Source organism: Schistocerca cancellata, chromosome 4 (genome assembly GCF_023864275.1).
Source record: "Schistocerca cancellata isolate TAMUIC-IGC-003103 chromosome 4, iqSchCanc2.1, whole genome shotgun sequence".
Taxonomy (NCBI): domain Eukaryota; kingdom Metazoa; phylum Arthropoda; class Insecta; order Orthoptera; family Acrididae; genus Schistocerca; species Schistocerca cancellata.
The window spans coordinates 601689373-601713411 of record NC_064629.1 but is presented as its reverse complement, the minus strand read 5'-3'; the positions used below and the strand labels follow the sequence as shown (position 1 = coordinate 601713411).

General features: G+C 45.1%; 1 protein-coding gene across 1 annotated transcript in view; it reads right to left on the bottom strand.

Moving 5' to 3' along the window:
- LOC126184961 (katanin p60 ATPase-containing subunit A-like 1) overlaps positions 1-24039 on the bottom strand; it is a 193369-nt gene that overhangs the window by 144102 nt on the left and 25228 nt on the right. The gene's annotated exons all lie outside the window — the stretch shown is intronic.

Genomic DNA, 24039 nt, shown 5'->3' with positions numbered 1-24039 from the left:
GGTTTTCTCGAAACCAAAAAAGTTCAGCAAATCACCAGCGCATGGCGTTTCACATAATAAACACATCAAAAAAATTTTGCTTCACCTCGGTTCCGAGAGTTCCGGAACCTGTTCAGAAAATTGGTATACAGATAAACATAAACATCATTTCCGCCATTTTTATTGCTCATGAAACCCACACATTGCATATTGCACCAACATACAGCGAGGCCTTCAGAAGTGGTGGTCCAGATTACTGTACACGTCGGTACCCCTAATACCCAGTAGCACGTCCTCTTGCATTGATGCATGCCTGTATTCGTCGTGGCATACTATCCACAAGTTAATCAAGGCACTGTTGGTCCAGATTGTCCCACTCTTCAACGGCGATTCAGAGTAGATGCCTCAGAGTGGTTGTTGGGTCACGTCGTCCATAAACAGCCCTTTTCAGTCTATCCCAGGTATGTTCGATAGGGTTCATGTCTGGAGAACATGCTGGTCACTCTAGTCGAGAGATGTTGTTATCCTGAAGGAAGTCATTCACAAGATGTGGACGACGGGGGTGCTAATTGTCGTCCATGAAGACGAATACCTCACCAATATGCTGCTGATTTAGTTGTACTATAGGTCGGAGGATGGCATTCACGTATCGTACTTCCGTTACGGTGCCTTCCATGACCACCAGCGGCGTACGTCGGTCCCACATAATGCCATCCCAAAACAGAAGGGAACCTCCACCTTGCCGCACTCGCTGGACAGTGTGTCTAAGGCGTTTGGCGTGATCGGGTTGCGTCCAAACACGTCTCCGATGATTGTCTGGTTGAAGGCACATGCGACACTCATCGTTGAAGAGAACGCGATGCCAATCCTGAGCGGCCCATTCGGCATGTTGTTGGGCAAATCTATACCGTACTGCATGGTGTCGTGGTTGCACAGATGGACCTCGCCTTGGACGTCGGGAGTGAAGTTACGCATCATGCAGCCTATTGCGCTCAGTTTGAGTCGTAGCACGACGTCCTGTGGCTGCATTATTCAACATTGTGACGTTGCTGTCAGGGTTCCTCCGAGCCATAATCCGTAGGTACCGATCATCCACTGCAGTAGTAGCCCTTAGGGGGCCTGAGCGAGGCATGTCATCGATAGTTCCTGTCTCTTTGTATCTCCTCCATGTTCAAACAACATCACTTTGGTTCACCCCGAGACGCTTGGACAGTTCCCTTGCTGAGAGCCCTTCTTGGCACAGAGTAACAATGCAGACGCGATCGAACCGCGGTATTGACCGTCTAGGTACGGTTGAACTACAGACAACACGAGCCGTGTACCTCCTTCCTGGTGTAATGAGTGGAACTGATCGGCTGTCGGACCCCCCCCCCCCCCCCCCGTCTAATAGGCGCTGCTCGTGCATGGTTGTTTACATCTTTGGGTGGGTTTAGTGACAGTCAAAGGGACTGTGTGTGTGATACAATATCCTCAGTCAACGTCTATCTTCAGGAGTTCCTGGAATCGGGGTGATGCAAAACTTTTTTTGACGTGTATATAAAAGTAATAATTAGCATAAAAATTGATTTTTTGGGAAAGACGGTGTTTTTTGTAACACATGCTCAACATATCGGCTGTCATTCATCAACAATACCTGTAGTGGAGCGACAATGTTGTCAACAGCACTGAACAGTAGGTTTGGTGAGAAACTGCCGTCGGATGTTTTCTTTTAGCATTCGTAATGAAATCGGACGATTGTGGTAGGCTTGCCACTGCAGATGACCCCGCAATCAATAATGACACGGATTAAGGGCTGGGGACTTGGGAGGTCAAGCATGACGGACGTGACAACGCAGCATTCGATCCTCACCAAGCGATGTACACAAGATGTCTTTCACAAGCATAGCAATATGGAGAGGAGCGCCGTACTGAATAAAGGTCGTACCTTCCAGCATGTGTTTATAAACCTTCTCTCATTACAGCTCATTTTATACACGATTCTCATGCGGCGTCACTGACATTTTACTGTCCAGCATCGTCTGTTAGCCAGTTTTTGCACTCGTTTTTGGTTTCAGTGAAACACCATGTCATTTCAGGCATGTATATAAATTTTTACCTCCCTATCTACATTATTCCCTGAATTAGCGGGTTTTAAAATGTTAACAAACTTTTGGGTCACCCTGCATATTAAACGGAGTTACACAAATGCACCGTATAGCACTGACCTAGTTTGTTAGACCTCACTACATTACGTGAAAAGCGGCAGGATTGATAACAAGCGTCAAGTGCATTTGAGATCATGGGAAGCGAGTGCGCGTTCTTTAAATATCTGTGACTGCATCGTTGTTACAACTGTAATGATATCAGTACGCTACATGGGACTCCAGGTAGCAGTAACTGAACATTTCAGTAGTAACTAACTTCTAGCACTAATTTGTTCGGATACTATAACGACGATGGAGAGAGGATATGAGAGCAGGTGAAAAATTAATTATTTAATGTTCTACCTATGTGTCGAAGCTGGAACTGCTATAATTCCGACTAAGAAGTAAGCTTATATTTGAACTAACCGTGATTATCATTAAATTAGAAGCCTATTCTCGCTCACTGCCTGTCATCACTCGCTCATACTTTTAAATATTTGCTGGCATTCAGGTTAGATTTGATGGGAGGCTAAAATTAACTACGCTACCACCAACAAAATTTGATAAATGGAGCACAAAATAACGTAAATGTAGATTCAATTATGTTCTTTTGAACATAATTGAATCTACTGCAACTTTCCTTCGCTCCGCTCTTTGAGATTCCGTGGCGTAGCGCGTAGTGTCAGGGGACTTGAAAGAGTTACACGCGTCGTCCCAGGCTAAGATCATTACGCAGCACGAGTGGCGCACTCTGAGAAGAGAGCACATGTTCTTGGTCTGCTGCAGAGGCAGTGCTGCGGTGTGCATCACACTGTGGGAGCGGCAGTTGGAAACGAACTCCAGGGCGTAAATGAGCGCCAGAATTTCACGTTGGAAACGTGTACAATTTAGATATACAATTCTTATAGGTGAAACATCTAAATGATCCACAGGTTCACCGTGAAATTCTGGCGGTATTTAAATTAAATGCGATGTCACGTCCAGCCGTAGTGAAACAGAGCTAGTAGTCTGACAACGGCGCACAGACATGGGGCATGCTGAACGGGAAGGAAGACCATCAATATGGGCCACAGACGGAAATTTTCAGTCAATCGAGAAAGTGATTCACAGCAGTTGCAAATTTTACGACGATGAGGACGTTCACACAGTGGTTCTCGAATGACTGCCTCAGCAAGGAGTGGATCGTCGAGGCGCTGAACGATTGGTTGAACATCCGATCGTTGTTTTACAAAGAGTTGGTGACTATGTCGAAAACAAGGGTCACGTATGTCTGCCATTTTAAAGAGTAGTACAGCATTCAATAAAAGTTTCTTGGCCTGCCATAATAACGTATAACTTACATTCTGAAGTCCTCTCGTATCATTTGGACCGAGCAAGATGGCGCAGTGATTAGCACAATGGACTCGCATTCGAGAGGACGACAGTTCAAATCCCCGTCCGCTCACCCAGATTTAGGTTTTTACTGATATCCCTAAACTTCTTCGGCAAAATGCCTAGCTAGTTCCTTTGAAATGGCCACGGCCGATTTCCTTCATCATCCTTTCGTATTCCGAGCTTGTGCTCTGTCTCATACCGCCGCCACTAGTTTTCGGTGCTACTAAGCGGAATTGCCGCAGCTGTTGTAAGGAGGCCGCGGCCGCCGGTCGGCACGGAGCGAACCAAAACACCATTGCATGAGATGCGGCAGTAACACCAGCTGGTTTCCACATTGCGTGTCAGAGGCCAGTGCTCGCAGTACTGGCGGCGAAGCAGAATGGCAGGGCGACCACGGAAGTCGCAGGCCAGTTGCCCACATTCTGGCCGCAACACTGTCTTGGGGTACGTGTTTAGAAGCAATGCCTCGGCACTATTGGACACCAAACCTGTATAGATAGCCATTATTTCCAGTAGAGATAATCGGAGTCTCGCAGCACCTACTACGGCTGTAGGTTGATATCAGGCAACAGGGTGACATGGTTGACGAGCCGACTACTGGCTCTAAGTCTACTCCTGTGAAGTTGGCACCTTCCACTGGTGAACCACCTCGGGTTCACTTCGGCAGTAGCTGGATTTCTGCCTCGGAGATCAGCCGTTCGTGACCGGAGTTGTACAGCCGACATCAGCCTGTACTTGCGCTCTACGCCTCCGCTCGGAATGGCGAACACTACCGATGTGAGCTGTCATCCGCTACAAGAACCATGGCGGACTACCCTGTCTGCAGGCGCGCCCTGTAGTCAATGAAGGAAAATTACGAGAATAAAAGCGTAGACGCAAAATTTTGTATAGTTGTATGAGGAAGTGTCATGAACGACATACTATAAATCCCCACCAGTTGGGTGTGAGCGTGGTGGTTGGGGGGGGGGGGGGGGAGGGGGTTAAATGTAACCTTTTTTAGGTTTTGTTTGAATGACTCAAAAACCATAGCTTCTAGCAAGACTGTTTCCCAGTAAAAAACTAAAATAAAAAACGTGCTATTCGTATTTCCTCTACGACTAACAGTTTCGGCGTTGCTGAGGGATGGAAAACCCGCAGTTTACTAAAATTAGTGTTCTGATGGTATCAAATTAATGTCTGTTGTTAGATGAAGTAGATTAAGATGAAATGTTAAATGTCTGTACCACGTATAAGTATCTTAGAGCCTACTGAGGGATAAATTATACTCGAGTGTGTAACAGGGTGGAGAGGGTGAAGATAGAAGTGCGAGGGAAGATAGTTCGCCAAACTGTGGTCATGCCATTCCCTCCTGAAGACAGAGGAGGTGATTTCCACTTGCTACTTATTTAGACCCTCTGCAGCCCGCCATACTAATCACTGGCAAAGCTTACGCGTTTCTGCGTTAGTATTAGTGGTACAGTAACTCATAACTGTATCCCATGTAGTGTTAACACACTTTTGTGGAAAATAAACACACCCTCCTGTGGAGGGCCATTGTAGTATAACGTTGTGAAACACCCTATAGTTGCTTCTTGTGAGGTGGCGAGTTACATAGAGTGGTGGGAAGTCACCACTCGCTCTTCGTTTTGCAGACATATGAAGGAGAGAAGTGCATGACCACAATTCGGCAGCCTACTTCCCTTGCACTTCTGCCCTCTACCTATGCCTCCCCACTCTCTTACACCCATAGAACACAATTTATCCCTTATTGCATCGCTACTGCACTTAAACGTGGGACACAAATTTAATATTTTTGTTCTTACCCCACCTTATTTAACAGTAAACAGTAATTTTTTACCATGAAAACAGTATTTTTAATAATCTTCAGCTTTTCCATCCCCTGCAACGCCGAAAATGTTAGCTCTAAAGAAAAAACATATAGTACCGTTTTTGTACGAAATTTAATGTGGTTTCAATTTTTACTGGGAATAATTTTCGCTAGAAGCTGCGGTTTACGAATTATTCGAGAAAAACTTAATAAAGTCACCTATAAATGCCCCCCACCCCCACCCTTACACGCCATTGATGTGGAGTTTTAGTACGTTGTCGTGAAACTCCCTCTTACCACCGTAAAAAATTGCGTCTACTTGACCTTGTTTGGTCTTCATTGTCTGGGCTACTGCCCTGAACTGCAGAGACGCTGTACGAGCTGCCGCAGGTTACCAGAGTCAGTCCTGCTCTGCTGTTGACGTTAAGCCGGCTGCTGATCGGCCACAGTATCAGTAACCGCCGGCAATGTCGTCACACGACAAGCGGATGTAACTGTTACGGAGCAACGCTAGGAGTGCTGTAACTTTTCTAATAAAATGAGCGAGTGTTAATGCTGTTTTCTTGGTCCACCACCGGTCAACACCCTGGCTCAACCCACCACCTCGCCTCAACCCTGCTACTGTAGATGCCATCAACCTCGGGCCTCTGCATTTGCGTGTCTGAAGCAACTCCGATACGGCTATCGGCAGCCCGACCCAGCATCTCATACCGGCTGCAGCAGTTAGCAGGAATAATTACAGTGAGGTGGAGAGTGGACTAACTGTTTTGTTTAGTTCTTCTACTTTAGCGTGCAGAGGCTTTCTAGACGGGAGTGTTATCGGAACTTGAGAGTAGTGTTTATGAGGTCGGAAGAACGGCTGATTTGTCAAAATTTCGTGGCAATTTCAGGGCGCACTCTTTATGGCCAATAAGGTGCTTGTAGTGCAAACTATTAGGGCACAGTGTGTGTACCATGTACTGAGTCAGTACTGTATCAATGGAGCATTTCAGGTGCCGACGTTATGACGATGGTGCTAGGTAGTGTAGTGAATTGAAGTGACTCATGATTATGTGTAAGATGTAAGATAGTATTGTAGAGTTGCGAGAGTCCACCTCCGTAGTTGAGTGGTCAACGCGGCTGACTGCCAGCCGGAGGACCCGTGTTCGACTCCCGGCACTGCCAGGATTTTTTCCTTGCAGGGAGATTACGGGGTGCACTCAGCCTCACGTGGATCAATTGGGGATCTACGCGACCGATTAGCAGCTATTCCAAGATCAGGAAATCCGACAACGACCGAGAGAGCGGTGGGATGAGCACATGCCCCTCCATCTCGCATCCAGTGACACCATTGGCAGAGGATGACACGGCGATGGGTCGGGCACGATTGGGCCAGAAGGCGGAACTTTATCTTACCTCAATCGATGATTGTGAGAGGATATTGTCCTGATGTTGTTGCTGATTTGGGGAAGGGGACCAAACAGCGAGGTCATCGTCCCATCGGATTAGGAAAGGATGGAAAGGAAGTTGGCCATACCCTTCCGAAGGAGCTATCCCGGCATTTGCTTGAAGCAATTTATAGAAATCACGGAAAACCTAAATCTGGATGGTCGGAAACAGATTTGAACCGTTGTCCTCCCGAATGCGAGTCCAGTGTGTTAAGCACTGCACCATGTCACTCGTTGTGTTGCTGTTTTATTATACTTAATTGTGTATTGGGGTCAGTGACAGAGTCCAGGACGCATGGTATTTCCGGGTGGTAGGTGATTAGTACGTTAATAAATCAGGTAAAGCAGTTAACAATGGACTTGGCAGAGACGTATAGGCAAATGGTTGATGTGAAAGAAGATGGGCTATCGTCCAGTTTATCTACTACATCGGTGGATTCAGCCGCCGCTAATTTGATTTCTCCCTTTTCTGGCAAACAAACTGACGATGTGTTGTCCTTCTTGGGCCGGCCGGAGTGGCCGAGCGGTTCTAGTCGCTACAGTCTGGAACCGCGCGACTGCTACGGTCGCAGGTTCGAATCCTGCCTCGCGCATGGATGTGTGTGATATCCTTAGGTTAGTTAGGTTTAAGTAGTTCTAAGTTCTAGGGGACTGATGACCTGAGATGTTAAGTCCCATAGTGCTCAGAGCCATTTGAACCATCTTTTGTCCTTCTTGGGTGGTTTGGAGGCAGTAGCAAAGATTAGCGTTTACACAGATGATTAGCTATTACAAATGACTTAGTTGCGGCTGACAGAGGACGCAAAAGCGTTTGTTAGGTATAACTGGGAGTTGAAGAAGTACTGTCTTCTGAGCGGTTTGGACAGTGGATAAATAAGCACTGTAGAAAACAGAATAAAAAATGGTTCAAATGGTTCTGAGCACTATAGGACTTAACATCTGTGGTCATCAGTCCCCTAGAACTTAGAACTACTTAAACCTAACTAACCTAAGGACATCACACACATCCATGCCCGAGGCAGGATTCGAACCTGCGACCGTAGCAGTCCCGCGGTTCCGGACTGAGCGCCTAGAACCGCTAGACCACCGCGGCCGGCTAAACAGAATAGTGCGAGGTTTTTACGGAAACAGTTGAGTGGAACGTCAGGGAAGCACAATGATTCAGTCGAAAGTTTCAGCGATGGGATAGTAAAAATCAATTGGCATACTTACGAATTAATGGGAAGTGATGAAGCAAATAAGATTATCTTCCAGGAAGAGGAGCATAAAGGTCCAGACGCTTTCCTCAGAGGCCTGCCGTCCGATGCGTTTAAAAGCGTTCTGTGATGTAGCCCGAAAGACATTAACGCTGCCGTTAGGTTAGCTACGGATCAGGAGATAGATATAGTGACAGGGGTATGCAATAGGCGAGTCGTTTTGTCCGCTGACGCGCAATCCTACAGGTGTGGGCGCTCAGGGCACGTCCAGAGGCAGTGCCGTCAGTCACAATGTGACAATGTCGTGTGGTTGGGCACCACGGGAGGAACTGTAGAAGCAAGGGGCGGAATGGACAGGAGCGAAATGTTCAAGCGTTAAAAGCAAACGGGAACCCCATTCAATATCAATGCTGCAGAACGTATGTGGAGGCGGAAAGTCGCGTAGCGGGAGTGGTAAGCGACTAGGGGCGTACATTTTTACTGGGGACAGGGGCGCATGTGTCAGTGGCAAATCTTCACCTCGTTGGTAGGAAACAATTAAACGCCCTTCACTATAGTTTGCAGGGGGTAGGAGACGGTGACAAACTAACTGGTTTCAGCAATATTAAGTTTTAGGTTGGGGCAGAATGAGTTCATGAGTGCGTCGAATAGCTGTATAATGTAACTAAAGGTTGCTACGCAATTCTGAGTCTAGATTTTTTGCTCCACTGAACTTCTGTGACATATGGTGGACGTCAAGGTGACCACGTTCCAATTGGGATAAACTGCCACCAGCGAAATGCTATCGCAAGGTTCATCAACAAACCATTTAAACTACGGACAAAATCACTAAGGCTTAATACGTATGATATCTACATCTATATCTAGATACATACCCCACAAGCCACCGTACGGTGCATGTCGAAAGGTAAAACATACAACATACCACTAATAGTCACCTCCTTTCCCGTTCCACTAGCAAGCAGATCGAGGGAGAAACGACTGTCTGTAAGCCTCCTTACTAGTCCTAATTTCTGGTCCTTAGGCGAAATGTACGTTGGCGACTGTGAAATCGTAGCAGTCAGCCTCAGAAGCTGATTCTTTAAATTTCCTCAGTATGGCATACGTCGGGAAATGAACGTCATCTTCCCTCAAAGGATTCCCATTTGAGTTCACGAAGCATCCATGTGCTACTTGCTTGCTGATCGAACCTACTGGTAACGAATCTAGCAGCAAGGCTCTGAATTGCTTCAGTGTCTTCCATTAATACGACCCGGTGTGGATCCCAAACACTCTAGCAGTACTCAAAAATGGGTTGAACTAGTGCTCCACACACAGTCTCCTGTACAGATGAAAAATTCTGCGATGAAACGAAGTCGAACTCTCGTCCTCCCTACTCCCAATCTGACGTTCTCGTTCCATTTCATATCGCTTTGCAACGTTACGCCTCGATATTTAATTCATATGGAGTGGCGAGCAGGACTACTGATTCTGTATTCGGAAGTCACAGGATTATTTTTCCTGCTCATCCACATTAACTTACATTTTTCTTCATTTAGAGCTAGTTGCCATTCATCACACCAACTAAAAATTCTGTGTAAATCATCCTGTTTCCTCCTATAGTCACTCAACGAGACACCATTCCGTACATCACAGCTTCATCAGCAAACAGCCTTAAATGGCTACTCACCCTGCCCGTCAGATCATTTATAGAATAAGAGCGGTCCTATCACACTTGCCTGAGGCACCCCTGACGATACTCTTGTTTCTGATGAACATTCACAGCCGAAGACAACTTACTGGGTTCTATTTCTTAAGAAGTTTTCTAGCCAGTCACACAACTGGAAACCTATTCCGTGTGATTGTACCTTCACTAGCAGTCTGCAGTGGGGCACCGGCTCAAACGCTTACCAGAAATCGAGGAATATGGAATCTGCCTGTTGCCCTTCATCTATGCTCAGCACGTGAAAAAAGGGCAATCCGTGCAACGAACTGAGGATATGTTAAAGAATTCTGCAGCACATCGATGTTGAGGATAGTGGTCTGTAATTACGTGGGTCCGTACTTTTGCTTTTCTTGTATGTAGGAGTCAACTGCGCTTTTTCCCAGTCGCTCGGAACTTTGCGCTGTGCGAGAGATTCGCGGAATATGCAAGCTAAGTAAGGGACCAGTGCCGCAGAGCACTCTCCCCGAAACCGAATTGGGATTCTATCTGGACCTGGCAACTTACTTGTTTGCAACTCTTTCAGTTATTCCCTACGCCAAGGATGTCTATTTCTATGCGCTCCATGCGGGAGTCTGTGCGACAGTCGAACGACGGTATATTTGTACCATCGTCCAGCGTGAATGATTTCTTCAACGCGAAATATAAAACTTCACCTTTCCGCTTACTGTCTTGTATTGCCAACCCAGACTGGTCGACGAGTGACAGCATAGAAGCCTTCCATCCGCTTAGTGATTTTACATATGATCAGCAGTTTCCGGGGTTCTTGGCAAGATCTTTCGCTATGGTACGACGGTGGAAATTTTTGTATGCTTCGCTTATCCATCTTCTAACGGACGCATGAAGTTCTACCAATTTTTACCTGTCGATCGCTGAGCGTTCTTTTTTGAACCGAGAGTGCAACACTCTCTGCTTTCTCAACATTTTTCAAATTTTATTATTATCTGCGGTAGAACTTTTCGATTATTAATGCACTTACTTAGCACATACGTCTCCAGAGCGCGATTTACATTTACTTTGAATGCGAACATTAGATTAGGCTTTGCAATGACTTATTGATACCGAATAAAAAGAACATACATCAAAAGAGAAACAAATATCACTTTGTAGTTCGAAATAGTGTTTCTGTTTTTCCTGTGTGTTTTTTGCACCTATCAGTTCTAGACACCATCATCGTTTACAAAGTAGAAGAATTTATATGTCATATGTTACGACAGACAAAGTAGCTTGTAACCACCAAGGGTAGTCTGTTTTAGTTGTTTTATTTGCACATTTGCAGTTTATAGTCAGAGACCTCAATAGGGCCATATTCTGAAATAGTGTATTGTTTCTCTACTAGACAGTGCCAAACGTTACCCCTGCGTCGTAGCACAACACACAAATGTCATATTAATAAAAATAAATGCACCTGATGATGAAGTTTTACGATCTTTGAAGTGAGTTGTGCAAATAAGTTTGATAGAAACTGATAACAATGAACCTGTTGTTTCATTCGAGTTTAAATTTTGCCCATAATTCGTTTGTGTCCGTCAGAGTGGAACTATAATGTTCAAATGTGTGTGAAATCCTATGGGACTTAACTGCTAAGGTCATCAGTCCCTAAGCTTACACACTACTTAACCTAAATTATCCTAAGGACAAACACACACACCCATGCCCGAGGGAGGACTCGAACCTCCGCCGGGACCAGCCGCACAGTCCATGACTGCAGCGCCTTGGACCGCTCTGCTAATCCGGAACTATATGATGTCTATTTAATGTCTAAGTGGTCTACCAACAAGTACTTATATGCAAATACATTTCTCTGCCTTGCCGCCGGATCGTATTGAGTGACTCGCACAATACTTCATCGATTCAACAGCTCGACAGCTGGCTAAAAGTTGATATCGACAGCAGTAAGATTTTTATTGTAAATCTAAATGTGTGTCGACAGGTTAAGCTAATATGAGATTGATGTGGTATATTTGTCGCAGTATAGAAATCAGTGGAGCAGAAACTGAAGCTACGTGCGAGAATATTTGGTCAAGGCTCAGCACCAAGCGTTGGCATTAAGTTGTAATTGAATTCTTCAAACGACCAACAGACTCATCTCCATATGTAACCTAAAACTACCATAGAAAACCGTATCGAAAGACATTTCATATATTTTTTATTATTATTATATTATTATTTTCATTATTCGAGAAATCGCGTATGGGGTTCCCAAGGCTGAGTCCACTACTATTTCTCATGTATGTAAACAATCTTTCGTGTAATACACAACAAGCAGAATTAGTTAATTTTGCAGATGACGCTAATATTGTAATGAGTCCAAGGATATATACAGCAAGAGAAGAAATGGTAAACGAGGTTCTTCAAAGTGTCATTGACTGGTTTTCTGCGAATGGTTTCACCCTCAATTTTAAAAAGACACAGCATATTTAGTTCGACACATCTAGTAGTACTATACCAGTGATAAGTGTACCACATGGCGAGGAACTAAAAAATTGGGTGGAAGCTCCAAAATTCTTAGACGTTCATACTGACGAGAATTTAAATTGGAGAAAGTATATTTAGGAACTCTTGCAACAACTTAGGTCACGTTTGTACTTGGAATCATTGCAAATTTGGGAGAGAGACAAATCAGTAAGTTGACATATTTTGCATACTTACATCCAATAAAGTCATATGGAATAATGTGCTGCGGTAATTCATATTTAAGAAAGAAAGTTTTTATTGCTCAAAGACGCGTCGTAAGAATACTGCCTGGTGCTCACCAACGATCACTTTTTAGGCCGTTGCAGCATCCCTGAATATGGAAGTTAATAGGAATATAAAAAAAGGGAGGAAGGTTTATCTGTTTAGCAAGAGTAATAGAAGGCAGATTTCAGACTACCTAACAGATCAAAACGAAAATTTCTGTTCCGACACTGACAATGTTGAGTGTTTATGGAAAAAGCTCAAGGCAACCGTTAAATGCGTTTTAGACAGGTACGTGCCGAGCAAAACTGTGAGGGACGGGAAAAACCCACCGTGGTACAACAACAAAGTTAGGAAACTACTGCGAAAGCAAAGAGAGCTTCACTCCAAGTTTAAACGCAGCCAAAACCTCTCAGACAAACAGAAGCTAAACGATGTCAAAGTTAGCGTAAGGAGGGCTATGCGTGAAGCGTTCAGTGAATTCGAAAGTAAAATACTAGGTACCGACTTGACAGAAAATCCTAGGAAGTTCTGGTCTTACGTTAAATCAGTAAGTGGCTCGAAACAGCATGTCCAGACACTCTGGGATGATGATGGCATTGAAACAGAGGATGACAAGCGTAAAGCTGAAATACTAAACACCTTTTTCCAAAGCTGTTTCACAGAGGAAGACCGCACTGCAGTTCCTTCTCTAAATCCTCGCACCAACGAAAAAATGGCTGACATTGAAATAAGTGTCCAAGGAATAGAAAAGCAACTGGAATCACTCAACAGAGGAAAGTCCACTGGACCTGACGGGATACCAATTCGATTCTACACAGAGTACGCGAAAGAACTTGCCCCCCTTCTAACAGCCGTGTACCGCAAGTCTCTAGAGGAACAGAAGGTTCCAAATGATTGGAAAAGAGCACAGGTAGTCCCAGTCTTCAAGAAGGGTCGTCGAGCAGATGCGCAAAACTATAGACCTATCTCTCTGACGTCGATCTGTTGTAGAATTTTAGAACATGTCTTTTGCTCGAGTATCATGTCGTTTTTGGAAACTCAGAATCTACTATGTAGGAATCAACATGGATTCCGGAAACAGCGATCGTGTGAAACCCAACTCGCATTATTTGTTCATGAAACCCAGAAAATATTAGATACAGGCTCCCAGGTAGATGCCATTTTCCTTGACCTCCGGAAGGCGTTCGATACAGTTCCGCACTGTCGTCTGATAAACAAAGTAAGAGCCTACGGAATATCAGACCAGCTGTGTGGCTGGATTGAAGAGTTTTTAGCAAACAGAACACAGCATGTTGTTCTCAATGGAGAGACATCTACAGACGTTAAAGTAACCTCTGGCGTGCCACAGGGGAGTGTTATGGGACCATTGCTTTTCACAATATATATAAATGACCTAGTAGATAGTGTCGGAAGTTCCATGCGGCTTTTCGCGGATGATGCTGTAGTATACAGAGAAGTTGCAGCATTAGAAAATTGTAGCGAAATGCAGGAAGATCTGCAGCGGATAGGCACTTGGTGCAGGGAGTGGCAACTGACCCTTAACATAGACAAATGTAATGTATTGCGAATACATAGAAAGAAGGATCCTTTATTGTATGATTATATGATAGCGGAACAAACACTGGTAGCAGTTACTTCTGTAAAATATCTGGGAGTATGCGTGCGGAACGATTTGAAGTGGAATGATCATATAAAATTAATTGTTGGTAAGGCGGGTACCAGGTTGAGATTCATTGGGAGAGTCCTTAGAAAATGTAGTCCATCAACAAAGGAGGTGGCTTACAAAACACTCGTTCGACCTATACTTGAGTATTGCTCATCAGTGTGGGATCCGTACCAGATCGGGTTGACGGAGGAGATAGAGAAGATCCAAAGAAGAGCGGCGCGTTTCGTCACAGGGTTATTTGGTAACCGTGATAGCGTTACGGAGATGTTTAACAAACTCCAGTGGCAGACTCTGCAAGAGAGGCGCTCTGCATCGCGGTGTAGCTTGCTCGCCAGGTTTCGAGAGGGTGCGTTTCTGGATGAGGTATCGAATATATTGCTTCCCCCTACTTATACCTCCCGAGGAGATCACGAATGTAAAATTAGAGAGATTAGAGCGCGCACAGAGGCTTTCAGACAGTCGTTCTTCCCGCGAACCATACGCGACTGGAACAGGAAAGGGAGATAATGACAGTGGCACGTAAAGTGCCCTCCGCCACACACCGTTGGGTGGCTTGCGGAGTATAAATGTAGATGTAGATGTAGATCTGTTAAGAAGTTGATCATTCTGACTTCTGCTTCACAGTATATTTATTCCCTCATGAAGTTTGTTGTAAGAAATTCACTGCAGTTCAAAAGGAATAATGATGCACATAATTACTATACCAGAAGGGAAAACGACATTCATTACTTCACATTAAGCTTGTCTTTAGAACAAAAAAGGGGCACAATGTCGCAACTAAAATTTTTGATAACATCCCCAATGATATAAAATGTCTGACAGTAGCAAAGTAAAGTTTGAAAACAAGCTGGAAAAGTTTCTCCTTGACGACTGCTTCTATTCCATAGAAGAATTTCTGTTATTGCAACATGTAGAACGTCGTGAGTGGAAATTACTAACTCTCGTCTGTATATTTAAAAACACACGGTCTACTCAAACTAACGTGACTACTGTTTATGCCCAACGTCAAAGTGCAGGTCTAAGGCGCTGCAGTCATGGACTGTGCGATGGTCCCGGCGGAGGTTCGAGTCCTCCCTCGGGCATGGGTGTGTGTGTTTGTCATTAGGATAATTTACGTTAAGTAGTGTGTAAGCTTAGGGACTGATGACCTTAGCAGTTAAGTCCCATAAGATTTCACACATTTGAACATTTTTGTCAAAGTGCAGTAACCACTCACAGACGGCAGGTGTCAGCACTAGCGGTCGACAGTATGTAAAGCATGTCGGGGAAACGTGGTAAACAGTGCAGTCATTGTCGTAATGCGGAAACGGAGTGATTTATATGACGTCCAAAAGGACATGATCATTGGCTTTCGCGCCGAGGGTGGAACCATTTACGAAATGGCTCAGTTTGTAAACCTTTCTCGAGCTGCCGCGATTAAAGTATACCGTGCATGACAAAATGGAGCTACCCAAAACCGTCCCCGAGGCAAGTGTGGTGCACTACGGGCCATAGATATCAGACCTATTTGGTATGGTTCCCATACACTTGAGCAATATTCTACGATGTATGACCCAAGTGCTTTTCTGCAATCTCCTTTGTAGTCTAATTGCATTTCCCCAGAATTCAACCAATGAACCGTTGCCTGTCATTTGCTTTAACTACGACTGGGACTATTGATCGCTCCATTTCACACCCCTACAAATTGTTACAGCCAGGTCTCACAAAACTCAGAGAAATTCTGGTTATATGTAAAGGTTGTCGGAGGCACCAAAGTTAGTGTCTAGATATTCATGGATGACACAAGAACTGAAACCCATGGTAGCAAAGCAAAAGCAGAAATGCTGAACGCTTTGAAAAGTTCTACGAAAGAAAACCAAGTAGTGCTGCCACAGATTAATTTGCGCCTCACTGATGAGATAAGTGATGTAGATAAGAAATAAAAATCCCCGTCACATTCTCTTCAGAATTTGCGTTTAAATTAGCTTCTCTCTTGACGATAATGTATCGTCAATTCCTCGATCAAGAACTGTGGTCAGTAGCTGGAAGCGCCAAAGAAACTGGTATAGGCATGCATATTCAAATACAATGATATATAAACAGGCAGGATACGGCGCTGCTGTCGGCAACGCCTATATGAGACAACAAGTGTCGCGCAGTTGTTAGATTGGTTACTGCTGCTACAATGACAGGGTATCAAGATTTAAGTCAGTTTGAACGTGGTGTTATAGTCGGCGCATGAGTGATGGGATACAGCATCTCTGAGGTAGCGATGAAGTAGGAATTTTCCAGTACGACCATTTCAAACCGAACTCACCTTTTTATAAGATTTTACCTGGGAAGATATGGAACATAGCAGTCACGTAGGTGCAGTATTACATGAATTACGAAAAACAGATGACTCAGTACCAAACCAGCGCTTATTAACGAAAGTACGATTATATTAAGTTCAACCCAAATTTGTGACTGGATTGAAGATCGCTCGGTAGGGAGGATGCAGCGTAGCATCTTAAACGTTGAGGAATCAGCACCACTCCAGTCCTGCAAACAACAGACGCTACAGAAAGGAAGCATCAGTGGATTTCTTGACTTGAGAATGATTCTACCCGGCCTATCTCTTCGGAATCCATCCTGCCTGGGCATGAACAGAACTGGATCCTGCGGCCACTCAGCCGTACCCACTGTGGAGTTGGAAGATCCAGAAGCAATCACCGGAAATGGCTCTTCGCTGTGGATACCACCAACTCTGGCTGCAGGGAAGCGCAGGCCAAGGGACACCTACTGGATTACAAACTGTGACCTGCATCTTGGATAGAAGAACTTCTGGCTGCGACTCAGAGCCCAGTTGTAATTGGGAGATTTTGGTCAACAATAGTGTAGCTTGATAATTCTTTATTTCGTTTGTTTTTGATGGTAATTACCAATTAATGTATTGTTTCTGACTCGAATGAATAAATAACAGTTAGAATTAGTAAACTCATACAAATATCTGGCTGCAACAATTGGTAGGAGTATAAAGAGGAACCATCACACAGGCTCAGTTGTATAATCAGTTTTCGAAGGAAATTACTTACAAATCATTCGTGGGACCCATCCTAGAATATTGGGACACAAACCTGATATGGTTCACATGGGATATGGAACGTATACAGAGGAGTAGTAGTAGTCAGGCTAAATAAGCAAATAAATAAATAGATAAATAAATAGTATGGAGTACCCATGGATAACATACAGTAAGCATTGATTAGTATTGTTGCTGCAAACCGTATACACAATTCTGGGTAGTGTTCGGCACATGCATTAGTTCTGATGGAAACAATTTGTGTTTAAAAATTTGTGAAATGCTTTTACATCGTAGTTAAATCGTTGCAATTCCCAGCATAATTCAAGCCTATTATTCCACAGGGCGAAGGACAGAAATTATCTGCTGTTATGATATGGGAAACGAAAGCAACTATGCAGCCAGTGTCCTATGTGCTGAAAAACATCCAGAACGCAGTATATCATCTGCACAATTATTCAGCCATCTTCCCCGCAGACAAACAGACTAACAAACTAATCAAAACACAAACTGGTTTCATTAAAACTAATGAATGTGCATGAACTTACCCAGAAATTTGAATATGTTATACAGTAACAACACTAACAGATATTTACTGCACGCTGAATTCATGGAAAATAGAACAGAAATGTGTCTTCATTTGTTTACTGCACTCTGTAGGTCGTTCGTAACAGCAAAAAGCTTGCAGTAGATGTGATTCACAGTAGCGAAGATGAACAAATGCTCATAGCTCTTCCGGTATGCATTTTAGAGTCCACATTTACTGGAGTTTCTTCTAGTTTCGGTCTCCCAAAATATGGAATACCATTTTTTTTAACATTCTGTTGTAAGAAGGGTGGCATGAATGCTCACTGGTTTGTTGACCGACAGTAAAGCGTCACTGAGACGCTGGAAAACCTGAAATGGTAGACGGCTGAAGATGGACTTGTGGGGAGACCCCAATAAACACGATCGTTTAGCAGCGTTCTCGCACAGAGGAGTGGAATGTCAGCGACTGTGACTGGAAGTTCTTTCTGCAACACGTTACGAGGTGTACGAATTGTATGGTATCGTGTGCGAATAAAAGCTTTATATCCATGTATCGTGTCCGATGTATTACTGGTACGTTTTCCTATCCTATACAAGGTGACCTACGTTGGTGACCCGACAATCGTGAACGCCGCAGTAAGCGCGAAATTTCATCTTGAGTCACCTTATTGCCTATTAAAATTGAAGCAGTTGGACATCAAGCGTGTTTCGTAGCCGTCCCACGCGCCTCTCCTGCTCTGTTTTCATCAGGATCTGCTGCCGCTCAGTGTCCTCATTGTCTTCAACAGCAGACAGTATAGTAAACCGACCAGAATGCTGGGGCAAATGTTGCGCAAGACACGGCGAGTATGATACAATAATGGCCGTCAACGGAGTCATTATTAATGAACTTGCACCCTGAACCTCTTTTGGTAAGTTTGGTGTTCATGTGGGCGGATATCGTGCTAACCACGTTTTCTGTGCCTACCGCGTCGTGATCTCCGTCATTCGAGACAACAGCTTCGCACACACAACCGTTGTGCAATGTCGACGCCATGTTTGGTGGTGCAACCATGTCGCGGATTCCGTCAGCGGTCCCGGCCGTACCATACTGTTCGACTGCCACGGTACGTGTGTCACTATACAGCACAGCGCCGATCTTCACCTCAGCCTAAACTTACGCCTTTCCGTGCCGACCAAGCGACAGCTTATTGCGGTTTTCGATGGCAGAGTGCCTCTTTTCTTCACTGGGCATTGTGGATGACAATTCGAAGTTTTTTTATGCTAATCTGCCGTCTAGGCGAACATGTTAAACTAATTAGTGACATCATACTTGCTCCTATTACCAACAAAAACTACGACACAGTGAAGGCAGCCTTGCTACAATGGGTCGCTCGCAACCCAGAGCAACAGGTGCGTCAAGTGATCTATGAAGAACAACTCGCTGGGAGGTCTCCTACTCAATTGTGGCACCGACTACGTTCCTTAGTGGATTCCACCTTGATACTGGACCCTACGCTTCCGCCTCGACTACATCTAGCCACGATCATCCATGAGGAGGAACCATTGGACAAGAAACTCGCCTTAGCTGACGGATTGTTAATGGTTATGCAGCACACGCAGCACATCAATATGTGCGAGCTCTTCCCCACCACACTGTCGGCCATCACACGCTCCAAAGAAACCCGACGCCGCCCTACTCCACTCGAAGCTCACGTCACAGATCTCCCGAGCACCAGAGTGCAGAATGCACACACTGTGTCAGTTAATTCCGCCGCCTCGCGGCCACACCGCTGCTAGTACTACTTGCAGTTTGGTGCCACTGCTCGCAGCCGCTGGCAGCTCTGCTCTTTCCCAAATGACAGACGTGGCTATAGCAGGCGCTCTCGCTCGTGCCACAACATTAAGTCGCCTCTCTTCCATGACGCTGACATCCGCTGATGGATGTCTGTATATCTGTAATCAGTCCACAAACACATACTTTCTTACTGACACGTGTTCAGATGCGTGCATCGTACCCCAACAGATATTCAAACCACACAAAGAAGTCCTTGGATTGCAGCTTCACACGGCTAAGGACACTAGCATCTACATGTACGTCACTGCGGATTATGTCATACAACTCATGGACGAGATACGCTGCTCTCGGAGTTTTTATATCACTGATGTTGCTGAACCTGTGGTGAGGATCGACCTTCTCCACAGATTTCGTCTCTCCCCCAATCTGAGACGCTGTCTCATTCCACCATGCAGCACGTCAGTCTGTCCCGGGGCTTTTTGTTCCGGCTCTACCATGAGCCATGACCAATGCCCACGAACACCCGTGACCTAAGTCTTCAATTCTTCACAAGTGTGTTGTGACGTTGGAAGCTATCACCGCAGTCCAGGAATGTCTCCTCACGACTCGCAATGACTCGCAGCTGCTATGCTACGACAATGACAATCTACATCGACAGATGTGCGCGAGCAACTCCGACGCCTATCACTTGCTGCAGCTACCTCAGACAACGCGACAATGCCCTTGACGTCTGGCCATGCTCCATTGCCATGACCTGATGAAGCCACCCCCCCAGGACCCGCCGTGACAACACAAGCCACAGGTCAGTACAGTGCTTTCCGCGTCCTCCCTCCCAATTCAGCAAACACATTCCAATATCCAGAATGACGCAACGTGGGTTAGGCATGGTATGACACGCTGCATCAATACAACCCTGAGCGTGCCCATCCTTTCATCACAAAGTATGGCGCCTCACACCTGCTCTCCTCCTTGCAGATAAGATAAAGGTGGACATCTGGGTGTCTTTTGGCCTTTGCACAGAGCTTGAGCCTCAGCCATAAAACTGATTACTAAGAAAAATGGTTTTGTCTGGCTCTATCCCTTTCCACGCTGACATAACATTTCTTGAAGCTTTGTCAGGTATTTACCAACTTCCGTATATCATGACCTATCAGGTAAAAATACTGAAAAAAATTCATGTGGTGATAGCCTGTTCAAAAAGTCACTAACGTTAGCATGCTACTCAAAAGACAGATATGTATGAAATCCAACTGGCACCTCATGCATGTGTTTAGACACCTTACATACGGTAAATGAAACGTTCTTAGTCTAAAATAATCAGGAATTGCCTTAAACTGACGATAGCTAGGATTCATATCGGTGTTGCATGGCCTTGTTTTCTAGCTGAAGTTTCGAATGGTTTGTGCGCTCTGATGGTAACAATACGGAAAAAACAGCTGCTAAACGGAAGCCGGGAACTCACACAAGCGTTGTAGTCTGGAGTGACGCAGTAAAGTGATGTAGTTGAGCCACGACAAATTTAAAACCGAACCCACACGGTTGTGGGTGACTACAGGACTTTTAACTCCCTCACAATTCATGACAGCTACCTTGTGTCAAACTTTCAGGACTTCATGCATTCGCTCGCGGGGTAACCATTTTTAGTGTTATTGGTTACGGCAAGGCCTATTATTTAAATCATCATGAACATTGACGATGTCGCCAAGATGGCTATTATTACGCTCTTTGGCCTGTTCGAGTTCCTTGTCATGGGTCTATGCACTGAAGAATGCGGCTCAAATGCGGCAACGATTTATTGATGGGGTTTTCTTCAAGCACAATTGTTGTTACCCTACCTAGATGATATCTTAATTTTCTCCATCCACTCTCAAAGCCACGAACAACACCTTGAACTCATTCTCGTGGCCCTTCATGATGTGGTGGTGACCATCGACGAGGGAAAATCGCAATTGCAGAAGCTGGAGGCAACATATTTCTCTCACACCCTTACTGGTAATGAGATCAAACCAACACCAGACCGTGCTGAGCGTGTTCACCGGCTGCAGTGCCTCGAACCTATCACTACCTTCACCAGTTCCCTCGCAGCCTCAGTTTTCACTGCTGACACTTAACACACGTAGCGGAGGTTCAAGCACCCTTGAGCAATGCCCTTGCAGGCTCACACACAGAGGGCAAACTGAAACTTGTCTGTACTACGAAGATGAAAATGGCATTTGATCACTCCAAGTAGTGTCTCACTACGGCTGTTTGCTTGGCACGCCCTACGCTGAATACCACCATCACCATGGACGTGAGTAATTTGGCCACTGGGGCAGTCCTATAGCAAAATGTGGTAGGTGACATGCAACCTCTCCATTCCTTTTCCATGAAACTCACAGCCTCTCAAACGAAATGGTTTAAATTCGCACGTGAGTTACTTGCTGCATACGAGGCTGTACACTACTGTGGGAAAGCTTCAAAGGTCGTCACGTCGTCATCTACACTGACCATAAACTGCTGGTGGATGTCACATGTCACCTGTTAGCAATTATCAATCTATGACATTTTATCATCTCAGTTTTATTGCCCAGTACTCCACTGATGTCTGTCATCTGTGCAGTGTGGGAAACATCATCACTTATAACCTACCATGAGTGTGCACGATTTTCCTCACTCTCAATTACAGCAGAATCGCTGAGGAACAAGAGCAGAACCCGACAATTTCTGTCTTACTCAATAATTCCACGAACCTCAGATCTGAATTCCTGATTTGGATGATAGCGTCCTCTGTGACATATCCCAGTACATATTTAGATCACTCATCACCACATCAATGCGATGGTAAATCTTCGATCATCTCCACAAGCTCGCTCATCCAGGAGTTCGATCGATGATCCAGCTTGTCACTAAGCACTTTGTTTGGCCAGGCGTCGGGCACAACTGCTGTGTGTGGACATGTCCATGCTCTGAGTGCCAACACAGTAAGGTGGTCTGCTACACACAGACACCTCTTGATAATTTCAACGTGCCACACAGGTGCTTCTGTCGCACACACTTGGAACTCGTTGGATCCCTCCTGGCCGATACAGGACTTTTTTTTGAAGCTAGTATGTGGCTCTCCATGGTTGATCGTGTTCCGCGCTGAGTGGAAGCTGTGCTGGTTACAGACGTCACACTGGAATCCAATGCCTGAGCCTTCATGGCAGCTTCGATATCCTGTTTAGGTTTCCTGGATACCATCACCGCTGATCAGGGTCATCAGTTCTAATCTTTGCTCTTCAGCACCATTTGTCACTTCTGTGGCATCTCTAACCATCGTACCACGGTATACCATCACTAGAGCAATGGTCTCGTGAAAGATGACTCTGCACAATTAAGACCAATGCGGTAAATGGATTGAGGCTCTTCTGTGGGTGCTACTCGGCGTCCATAGAGCGTTCAGAGACGACTTACACACCTCGCTAAAGGAAGTGGTGAGACTCTCACGGTGCTGGTGGAATTCGTTCTACTAACTCCTACACCTGACTCCACGGAGTTCCCCACACTAGTGCAGCATGTCAAAAATCACATCCATAATTTGCTAGTGCCTCCCCCATCTGCACACTCAGACCCCATGCCATTCATCCACAAGCAGCTCGAAGGCTGTGCACGCGTCATGTTCTGCGATGACAATTAACTGGCCTTACAGTTGCCCTACACTGAACCACTTCGGGTTTTGAAACGGGGTAGTCACATCCTCGATATTGACATAAACGGTACTTCTATAACGATGTCCATCAACAGGCTGAAATCTGTGTGGGTCCACCGTGGTCGATCAATCTGCTCTTCAGGACGACATTGCTTGTAACGACTCGCCCCACAGCAGAGACCGGATCGAGTGCCTTTGATAACAGCACAACATCGCCTGCAGCGTTTCTTCTGGGCTTGTGACCATACCGATTGGGCCCCAGACGACTGGAAAAACGTGGCCTCGTCAGATGAGTCCCGATTTCAGATGATAAGGGCTGATGGTGGTGCAGGCCGCACGAAGACATGGACCCATGTTGTCAATAAGTCACTGTGGAAGCTCATGGTGGCACAATAATGGCGCATTTTAGCGCGTGCGAGTGCTTGAACCTGCGCGCCCAATAAGCTGAGTGACTAACTTCAGCGCTAAATAGAAACAACGCGGAAACAGATCAGCTTATCGAACTTTTTTCTTAACAAATATTTCTGAGCACAATATCCCCTGCAACACGCTTAAAAGCTTTTGAGACTGTCTCTGACCACCCTGCATAACGTGTTGGATCGACTATTATTGGCGAAATTCTGTCCTTCCACTTTTACACAATGAACTGAGTAACTTTATGGGTTCGATGAGTTCACTGTACTCGGTTTTATGCACTTCTTTTAATTTGAGATACAGTCATATAATTTGATAACAATCACATAACCGGTTTCGTCCTCGCATTGACGATCTTCAGTAACAGTAAAATAAAAGTTTGTATTTGGCGAACAAAACGCTAACACATGCAGTCAAACCCCAACTGGTGGCTTGCTCTTCCTACTCTTTCCGCCTGAAGCGCAAATTCTCTAATGGCAAAGCAAAACCTGGCGAATCTGACTTTGAAAACTGTGTACGGGCTTTGCAATAAAAAATAAAAGAAGGGATGAGCCACATATTTATACATATTTCCGACTAAATAACTGATTCGTCTCCACTTTCCTTTTCTTTAAAAACAAAACTCCTACAGTGAAACTTCCTGGTAGATTAAATTTG